Genomic DNA, 11,194 nt, shown 5'->3' with positions numbered 1-11,194 from the left:
TGCTGTCATTCAAAATGGTCACCTTCAGTTTTCTGAGCTGGGTCAGGGCTCAAATAGGTTCTCTACTACATTATCTATCTCTTATGGTTTGAAGTGACATGAAAAGGTAATATTGAATTCATATGGGGAGATTAAAAAAACTAAACACTGTGTCCCTGTCCATCTCTCTGACTCTTTTGAAACACAGACACTGTCCTGAAAGACGCAGAAGTTGCCTGCCTGAGAGGACGGTTTGAGTAAACTCATACTGCATGTTACAGCTCATATGCAGGCCTTCTCAGAGATACTAAGATGTTCACGTTGAAGCCAGATCTACAGGTAGAGTTGGCTGGCATTGATCCTTTGTTGGTCAAATATAAAATTTGGCTGAATTGCTTTGCTTTAGAGCTTGTTTGATATTTTTACAAAGGCCTGAATAAGCACTTTCAAATACAATATGACTTTAGGAAATCAAAAGTGATTCTAAATAAATATAAGAGACATTGATTTCATGACATCAGTTGCTAACTAATGACACAGAGAGTTCTGCTTCTAGAGATGCAAATTAACAGCACTCCTGACCTGGGAGGTGATGGGAGGAGGGGAGGGGGGGAGGGGGTATTTAACACCTTTCTGCATCTAATCTGACTCTCAAAATTCCCTACTTGAGTGAGACTTGGGGTTAGTCTGCAAGTCAGTCAGATAATACCCTGAAGTCCCCAAAAATCACCTTGTGCTGTCATTCAAAATGGTCACCTTCAGTTTTGTGAGCTGGGTCAGGGCTCAAATAGGTTCTCTACTACATTATCTATCTCTTATGGTTTGAAGTGACATGAAAAGGTAATATTGAATTCATATGGGGAGATTAAAAAAACTAAACACTGTGTCCCTGTCCATCTCTCTGACTCTTTTGAAACACAGACACTGTCCTGAAAGAAGTAGAAGTTGGCTGCCTGAGAGGACGGGTTCAGAGGAGAGGAGAAGAAGAAACTCAAGCATCAGCCATCAACAGATGTTCCTGTTTCGCAAACTCAAGAAGCAAGTATTTATCTACTTCATTGAGTGTATCTCCCTGTGTGCAGTATGACAGCCAAAATTCCCCTGTCTCCACCATTGAGCCCTGTCTCCATCTTTTGGACAAAAAAAGGTATTGCAGGATCCAAAAAGACTCACCTCTAGCAGGCATAATCTCCTCATATTGACCTACAGGACATGCAGCAAGGCCTCTGCTTTAATCCAGGCCAAATACTGTATCTAATCTGACTCTCAAAATTCCCTACTTGAGTGAGACTTGGGGTTAGTCTGCAAGTCAGTAAGATAATACCCTGAAGTCCCCAAAAATCACCTTGTGCTGTCATTCAAAATGGTCACCTTCAGTTTTCTGAGCTGGGTCAGGGCTCAAATAGGTTCTCTACTACATTATCTATCTCTTATGGTTTGAAGTGACATGAAAAGGTAATATTGAATTCATATGGGGAGATTAAAAAAACTAAACACTGTGTCCCTGTCCATCTCTCTGACTCTTTTGAAACACAGACAACATGGTGCACTGCCTGAAGTGCAACAAGGCACACAGGACTTGCATCTCTGTCCATCTCACAAGGGTGTGTATGAAGAACAACACGCCAGCAGAAAGGGACACTGAAGTCCTCCGCCTGAAAGTGCCAGCAGCCAGGTCGCCAGCAAGTATTTATCTATTTCATTGAGTGCATCTCTCTGTGTGCAGTATGACTTTAGAAAAATATCTTGATTCTTTGATGTGAAATACTTTGTGTTGATGCAGGAATGCAACCCTAAATAAACTATCACTCTTTACTCAGGCCAAATACTGTATCTAATCTGACTCTCAAAATTCCCTACTTGAGTGAGACTTGGGGTTAATCTGCAAGTCAGTCAGATAATACCCTGAAGTCCCCAAAAATCACCTTGTGCTGTCATTCAAAATGGTCACCTTCAGTTTTCTGAGCTGGGTCAGGGCTCAAATAGGTTCTCTACTACATTATCTATCTCTTATGGTTTGAAGTGACATGAAAAGGTAATATTGAATTCATATGGGGAGATTAAAAAAACTAAACACTGTGTCCCTGTCCATCTCTCTGACTCTTTTGAAACACAGACACTGTCCTGAAAGAAGTAGAAGTTGGCTGCCTGAGAGGACGATTTCAGAGGAGAGGAGAAGAAGAAACTCAAGCATCAGCCATCAACAGATGTTCCTGTTTCGCAAACTCAAGAAGCAAGTATTTATCTACTTCATTGAGTGTATCTCCCTGTGTGCAGTATGACAGCCAAAATTCCCCTGTCTCCACCATTGAGCCCTGTCTCCATCTTTTGGACAAAAAAAGGTATTGCAGGATCCAAAAAGACTCACCTCTAGCAGGCATAATCTCCTCATATTGACCTACAGGACATGCAGCAAGGCCTCTGCTTTAATCCAGGCCAAATACTGTATCTAATCTGACTCTCAAAATTCCCTACTTGAGTGAGACTTGGGGTTAGTCTGCAAGTCAGTAAGATAATACCCTTAAGTCCCCAAAAATCACCTTGTGCTGTCATTCAAAATGGTCACCTTCAGTTTTCTGAGCTGGGTCAGGGCTCAAATAGGTTCTCTACTACATTATCTATCTCTTATGGTTTGAAGTGACATGAAAAGGTAATATTGAATTCATATGGGGAGATTAAAAAAACTAAACACTGTGTCCCTGTCCATCTCTCTGCCTATTTTGAAACACAGACAACATGGTGCACTGCCTGAAGTGCAACAAGGCACACAGGACTTGCATCTCTGTCCATCTCACAAGGGTGTGTATGAAGAACAACACGCCAGCAGAAAGGGACACTGAAGTCCTCCGCCCGAAAGTGCCAGCAGCCAGGTCGCCAGCAAGTATTTATCTATTTCATTGAGTGCATCTCTCTGTGTGCAGTATGACTTTAGAAAAATATCTTGATTCTTTGATGTGAAATACTTTGTGTTGATGCAGGAATGCAACCCTAAATAAACTATCACTCTTTACTCAGGCCAAATACTGTATCTAATCTGACTCTCAAAATTCCCTACTTGAGTGAGACTTGGGGTTAGTCTGCAAGTCAGTCAGATAATACCCTGAAGTCCCCAAAAATCACCTTGTGCTGTCATTCAAAATGGTCACCTTCAGTTTTCTGAGCTGGGTCAGGGCTCAAATAGGTTCTCTACTACATTATCTATCTCTTATGGTTTGAAGTGACATGAAAAGGTAATATTGAATTCATATGGGGAGATTAAAAAAACTAAACACTGTGTCCCTGTCCATCTCTCTGACTCTTTTGAAACACAGACACTGTCCTGAAAGAAGCAGAAGTTGCCTGCCTGAGAGGACGGTTTGAGTAAACTCATACTGCATGTTACAGCTCATATGCAGGCCTTCTCAGAGATACTAAGATGTTCACGTTGAAGCCAGATCTACAGGTAGAGTTGGCTGGCATTGATCCTTTGTTGGTCAAATATAAAATTTGGCTGAATTGCTTTGCTTTAGAGCTTGTTTGATATTTTTACAAAGGCCTGAATATGCACTTTAAAATACAATATGACTTTAGGAAATCAAAAGTGATTCTAAATAAATATAAGAGACATTGATTTCATGACATCAGTTGCTAACTAATGACACAGAGAGTTCTGTTCTTCTAGAGATGCAAATTAACAGCATTCCTGACCTGGGAGGTGATGGGAGGAGGGGAGGGGGTATTTAACACCTCTCTGCTGTGGCCTGTAACTGGTCGAACAGTAATTTCTACATTTTACAAATAACCTTCTATTTCTGGCTAACATGATCTGATTGAGTAAACTCATATAGCATGTTACAGCTCATATGCAGGCATTCTCAGAGATACTAAGATTGTCATGTTGAAGCCAGATCTACAGGTAGAGTTGGCTGGCATTTAGTTTCTGTCCATTTTAAAGTTAAATTCAGCTGTTTAAACGTGAACAAGGACATGTTTGGTATGTTTGAAAAGGCCTGAATCTGAGCTGTAACATGCAGTATGAGTTCACTCAAGCAGATCATGTTAGCCAGAAATAGAAGGTTATTTGTAAAATATAGAGAAAATCAGGAGTACTTCACTTCAGACCTGCCCTCCATAATGGCCCTCTCTGGATTGGTCGATTCAACCATACAGTATAACAATAGGGCTGATTGACTGAAACTCGGCATATATACTGGTAGCAGAATCCACTACAGGTCACTGTGTTTTGCTGACTTACACCGTTTTGCTGTTGTTACTGAATCTTTGGATTGTTCTCCTTTTTATCAGAGACTTGACTGCATTACACCGGTTTGCTGACTTACACCGTTTTGCTGTTGTTACTGAATCTTTGGATTTCTCTCCTTTTTATCAGAGACTTGACTGCATTACACCGTTTTGCTGTTGCTGCATTTTGGAACTTTCTCATTTTTTCAGAGACCTGATTGAATTTCAGAATGCCTAACCAATCTAAGACGAGGTAAGATTTGTTTGTGTCATTGATGTTCCCTTTAGTAAATATTTCTGCATTTTTATTGAAGAATTCCATTTATTCAATGTGGTTAATTTATATCTCTTTGTCATTATCTTGAAGATCTCTTGCTCACAACATGGTGCACTGCCTGAAGTGCTGCAAGGCACAAGACTGCATCTCTGTCCATCTCAGAAGAGTGTGTATGAAAAACAACACGCCAGCAGAAAGGGCCACTGAGCTGAAAAAGATGAAGAGATCCGCCCGAAAGTGGATCCGCGATTCCAGAACATGGGACTACAAAGTCATGTGCGAGATGGTGCCACACAAGCCCTCCCGTTTAGCCATGTTGACGGAGTTCCTTAAACGGGGGTTCTTGGTGAAGAACCAGCAACACGAGCCTGAGAACGAATTGAGTGTTGCAGCCGCTCCTTCCTCACCAACTGCAGCCGCTTCTACCTCCGAGGCCACAGCTCCATCTTCCTCAACGCCTGCAGAATTGCCCTCTGAGCCAGATTCTTCTTCAGATCCAGATGCAGGGCCAAGTGATCCGACATGGCAAAAGTAAGTAGACTATATCACACAGTTTTTCATAGTTTCTGTGACCGTTTTGCATTTAAAGTTCACAATGATCATTTGTTGGCCAAATATAAAATTCAGCTGAATTTCCTTGCTTTAGAGCTTGTTTGATATTTTTACAAAGGCCTGAATATGAGCTTTGAAATACAATATGACTTTAGTAAACTAATGACACAGAAAGTGTGGCTCTTCTCAGATGCCAATTTGGACCATCCCCCGTCTAGTAGTTGATGGGAGTGGATATTTAGCACCCTTCCCACTGAGGCCTCTAACTGTTAGTGTTGAATAGTATCACTGTCTCAGTGTGTATTGTCTTGCATAAAAGGGATATAATTGAAGGCACATCTTGAATGAAAGCTATTTTTTACAAGGTATGATTTCGGATTTCCTTTTTTTCATATATATATATATATATATATATCTTTTTATTTTTACAGAGACCTTCCAGCTGTGACCACAAACGTGCGGGTGAAAATGCAAGCGGCTGGTCTGTACAATAAGTTTTCAGGAGACTCGGAGATGATCAAGGATTTTAAAAAGTTCCTGTCCGTAGACTTAAATGTCACCAACTGCCAACAAGAGGTAAGATGTCTACACACTTCTATTCTCAGGACATCGATTTCAACGTCTAGTTTCTTATCAAGATGTTAATGCTGACCTTTATTTCTCATCATTCTTCTTCAAAGGTTGACAATGTAGCGCGTTTCCTGCGCTACATGCAGCCGACCGGGGATGTGCCAACTCTGGACTTCCTGACGAAAAGCACAGAGACCAGGGACTTCTTCCAGGGTTTGAAGTCCACAGATATGACGGCAGCGACAATTTTGAACTACATCAAAAATGTCCTCCGATTTCTCGACTACCTGAAGAGTAGGTTGGACCTCAGTGCCAACAACTTGGAGTTCCGGAATCAGTGCCAGGCCTACAAAGAGTTGGTCGAGACGCTAAGAAAGGCAATCGCAAAGACCCACAGCAAGGACTCTGTCAATACAAGGTAATTTTTGGATTTTACTGTTCATTCTGTATTGTCCGGTTATTAATTGATGCTTACTCCCACAATCTTGAGTGTGTTGCATTTAAACATCTGACTCTTTTTCTGTTTTTGTTATGTAGATACCGGCGGTTTGTGGATGGAACACCCAGCCTTCGAGACTCCCAGAAGGTGCTGAGAGTGGCTGCCAAAGACTTCCTGTATACATTTGGGAAGTTTGTCAACGAAAATGGAAACGGCTCAAGCGAGGTCTCAGGGAAGTACTCCGACAAGGTGTCTGAAACTCACAAGACATACTTCCGCTACTATCTGGAAGCAATGTTGGTGCTTCGCCAGTTTCAGCGCCCAGGAGCGGTGGAAGGAATGACTGTGAGTATACTGTATTTTAACAGCTTTGATATGTCCCTTTGATATGCTGCAATGGATATATGGAAATATGGACATATATTAATATATTTTCATTGTTTTACAGGTGCGAGAGTGGGTTGAGAGGAAGGCGGTGGATAACATGCTTGTGATTGGTGTGAGCAATCACAAGACGGCAACAATGGGCCTTGCTATGTTTGCTCTTACACAAGAGGAGGAGGCTGTAAGTTCTATAGCAGCAAAATTTGCTTACCACTGATATTTAGTATGATACAAAGTGTATATTGCCTACAATCATTTGCTGTCAAGTAACTGTTTCTTGTTCCCACAGTGGTTTCAAGCCTACTATGAGCATATACGACCGACCTACATCAGTGCCCTCGATCCCTGTGACCGTTTTTTCATATCGGGAAACGGCACAGCTCTCCACAGTGTGACGAATGACGTCGGACGTCTGCATGAGAAGTATGTAGCTAATTAAATCACATCTTTCCTTACTGCAGGAGTTATAATTTGTCGCGATCATCTGTTCGGAGCACTTTGGCGTCGACCGTGGACCGAAATATGTTTTTGGTGTGAGGAGTGCATGTTGAGTGTTACATCAGAGCGGTGGAGGTGTTTGGGTTTTGCTCTGGGGAAACCTTGGAGTGGAAAACTAAAAATCTTTCCTTACTGCAGATACAAGGTGCCGAATGTGACGAGCCAAGAGATCAGAAGAGCTGCTGAGACGGAGGCCAATTCTGCTTTTTCTACTGCCCAGAAGGAGGGTGTGGCCCAATACATGGCTCACTCCTCAGCAGTGGCAAAGTCACACTACAGGATGCCAGTTGCACAGGATATTGTGCGGACAGCTGTACTGCTGGCCACTCTGTCCAGGTAGGTTTCTTCATCGTAAATAGACCTAACGCATCAAAATAACATCTGAGAGTTAGTACCATGCTGTCCAAATTTGTAATTACTTAAATCCTTATTTTCCTCATTTTACAGATGTTCCCCACAGACAGCCAGCCAGACGGCAGAGACTTGTCCTCAACCACAAGAACCTGCATTTGATGCCTTCAAAGCCGCATTTCCTGTGACCAATGATGGACATCCACCTTCGAAGAAGCAGAGGATGGATGCTGGGTTTAGTGGCAACCGCAGCCACTACGATAGGTGGCGAGGTGTGCAATACATCAAGCGGGGAAATTATCTGCTGTGTAAGTACTCCAATCTATAAATACGACTCACTAAATAGAACTCAAACCCAGCAATTGATTTTGTTTGACAAATTAGTTACTTGACTGAATATATTTGTATTCTTTCCATCAGCACATTTCCTAATTCGCAAGCCGTCAGCCGGGAGTGTGTCGAGGTTGATTGCCAAAGAAGGGTGGCAGACCAATCATCCCTCAGCCGAAGACGTTGTGAAAATGTGGAAGCCAGCCTCAAGAGAAAATGTTGAGAGTGATAAGCATGTCCTCAAGAGCGTGGCTTCACAGATGTGGAAGGGTGTGACCATAAAACAGTTTGGTGGAGAGAAAGGGCTCGGTAAGAACAAAATTCATTTTTCTTGTAAGGGGAGTCACTGAAATGAGCATTTCAGTATTTTGGGCTGACCCTTAGCTACACCCATAACAAAAATTATTGAAATGTTTTCCAATCTGTAATGTTTATACAGTTCATATTTCGATATAACTGAAAATGTCACGTTTTCTTGATTGCAGGAGTGGTTGCAACCAGGCAGTTTTCAAGAGGTGACATCATCTGTGACTACCACGGTGAAGTTATCACAGCAAAAAAAGGGAATAAGAAGATGGAGGCTGTCACTGACAATGCGGCATACATGTTTTTCTTCACTTTTCGGGAAAAGCATCTCTGCATTGACGCCCAAACCCATCCCTGCAAGTGCCACCCTGAGCTGGAGACGGTTGGAAGACTGATAAACCATTCTTCAAAAAGGCCAAATCTGAAGCCGCTTCAGTGCCTGCTGCATGTTGATGGGAATGACACAGTAGTAATCCTGTTTAAGGCCCTGACAGAAATTAAGGTGGATGACGAACTGAAATTTGACTACGGTGTGAAAAGGAAGTCCTTTAGAGGAGAGGGGCTGGACCTGCAGTGGTTAGACGAATAAGGTCACCATTGCTCTAGATATGGGGCCTCCAGTCCCTCTTCCTTTCCTCCACCACCCTCCAGCCTGGAATTCCTTATATACATTTTTTTTGTTTTCCTTCACGCGTGTTTTTTTTTTATTATGCATGCTTTTATACACTATTTTTAACTCCTTTAATTGTGCTTTATTGTTAATTCATATTACATATCAGTAATTTATATATATCTTGATGTTAAATAGATACATTTTAAAAAGTCCCATGGTGGAGACACCGCCCCGATGCTGTCCTCCTTTCCCCCCGCTGGCATATGAGGCCCCTTTTAGACCCTCTGTATGACTCAGGATGTTTCTTCTAAACCCCCCTCCCCCCTTCATTCTTTTTTTTTTTTTTTACTGGCTGATGTGGGATATCTGACTGCCTCTTTGGAAACACAGACTCTGTCCTGAAAGAAGCAGAAGTTGGCTGCCTGAGAGGACGGTTTCAGAGGAGAGGAGAAGAAGAAACTCAAGCATCAGCCATCAACAGATGTTCCTATTTCGCAAACTCAAAAAGCAAGTATTCATCTTCTTCATTGAGTGCATCTATCTGTGTGCAGTATGACAGCCAAAATTCCCCTGTCTCCACCATTGAGCCCTGTCGCCATCTTTTGGACAAAAAAAGGTATTGCAGGAGTGAGACTTGGGGTTAGTCTGCAAGTCAGTAAGATAGTCCCCAGGAATCACATTGTGCTGTCATTCAAAATGGTCACCTTCAGTTTTCTGAGCTGGGTCAGGGCTCAAATAGGTTCTCTACTACATTATCTATCTCTTATGGTTTGAAGTGACATGAAAAGGTAATATTGAATTAATATGGGGAGATTAAAAATACTAAACACTGTGTCCCTGTCCATCTGTCTGCCTCTTTTGAAACACAGACACTGTCCTGAAAGAAGCAGAAGTTGGCTGCCTGAGAGGACGGTTTCAGAGGAGAGGAGAAGAAGAAACTCAAGCATCAGCCATCAACAGATGTTCCTATTTCGCAAACTCAAAAAGCAAGTATTCATCTTCTTCATTGAGTGCATCTCTGTGTGCAGTATGACAGCCAAAATTCCGCTGTCTCCACCATTGAGCCCTGTCGCCATCTTTTGGACAAAAAAAGGTATTGCAGGAGTGAGTCTTGGGGTTAGTCTGCAAGTCAGTAAGATAGTCCCCAGGAATCACATTGTGCTGTCATTCAAAATGGTCACCTTCAGTTTTCTGAGCTGGGTCAGGGCTCAAATAGGTTCTCTACTACATTATCTATCTCTTATGGTTTGAAGTGACATGAAAATGTAATATTGAATTAATATGGGGAGATTAAAAAAACTAAACACTGTGTCCCTGTCCATCTGTCTGCCTCTTTTGAAACACAGACACTGTCCTGAAAGAAGCAGAAGTTGGCTGCCTGAGAGGACGGGTTCAGAGGAGAGGAGAAGAAGAAACTCAAGCATCAGCCATCAACAGATGTTCCTATTTCGCAAACTCAAGAAGCAAGTATTTATCTACTTCATTGAGTGCATCTCTGTGTGCAGTATGACAGCCAAAATTCCCCTGTCTCCACCATTGAGCCCTGTCGCCATCTTTTGGACAAAAAAAGGTATTGCAGGATCCAAAAAGACTCTCCTCTTGCAGGCATAATCTCCTCATATTGACCTACAGGACATGCAGCAAGGCCTCTGCTTTAATCCAGGCCAAATACTGTATCTAATCTGACTCTCAAAATTCCCTACTTGAGTGAGACTTGGGGTTAGTCTGCAAGTCAGTAAGATAATACCCTGAAGTCCCCAGGAATCACATTGTGCTGTCATTCAAAATGGTCACCTTCAGTTTTCTGAGCTGGGTCAGGGCTCAAATAGGTTCTCTACTACATTATCTATCTCTTATGGTTTGAAGTGACATGAAAAGGTAATATTGAATTCATATGGGGAGATTAAAAAAACTAAACACTGTGTCCCTGTCCATCTGTCTGCCTCTTTTGAAACACAGACACTGTCCTGAAAGAAGCAGAAGTTGGCTGCCTGAGAGGACGGGTTCAGAGGAGAGGAGAAGAAGGCACTCAAGCATCAGCCATCAACAGATGGTGGCATTATGACAGAAAAATATCGTGATTCTGTGATGTGAAACACTTTGTTGATGCAGGAATGCAACCCTAAATAAACTATCAGTCTTTACAAAGGCCAAATAGTGTATCTAATCATTTGACTGAACATCTAACATAGAACTGCATCTACTCTCATTCTCTCTGGACCTACCCGCAGTGTATGCACTTAAATCAGGCAGGAAAAGTAAGAAAAATGAGTAAAAATACCTCCAGTACATCAAGTACACGTTACCCCAGTCAAAACGCATATTTCCTGTTTTTTTTTCTAAGTGTCCACGCACAGGGTAGTCCGTTTCGTGCATCTGGTATTCCAAAACTGGTTTCGTGCACAGGGTAATCCGTTTTCTGTATAGGGTAGAGATATGGACCGCGCAAACCGGCGATTTCGTTTAAGGAAACAGAGTTTTGGCGCTCGTCTTTCGCTGGGATTTTGACAGAGTATGAAGATCGGCCGGCTGTTTTCAAACACGCGCTGCCTCGGCTGTGGTTATCCGTTTATTATTCAGCTTACATGGTTGGTTAGAGGACGTCGGGGCCGTGTATTCAGTATAAGAATCCCCGCTGTGCGTTCTATTTCCGGGTAGATATGGCGCGCGTAAT

This window comes from Anarhichas minor, unplaced genomic scaffold (assembly GCF_050575085.1).
Source record: "Anarhichas minor isolate MPS153535 unplaced genomic scaffold, ASM5057508v1 ptg000178l, whole genome shotgun sequence".
In the NCBI taxonomy this organism is placed as follows: Eukaryota; Metazoa; Chordata; class Actinopteri; order Perciformes; family Anarhichadidae; genus Anarhichas; species Anarhichas minor.
This window is presented reverse-complemented; position numbering follows the sequence as displayed.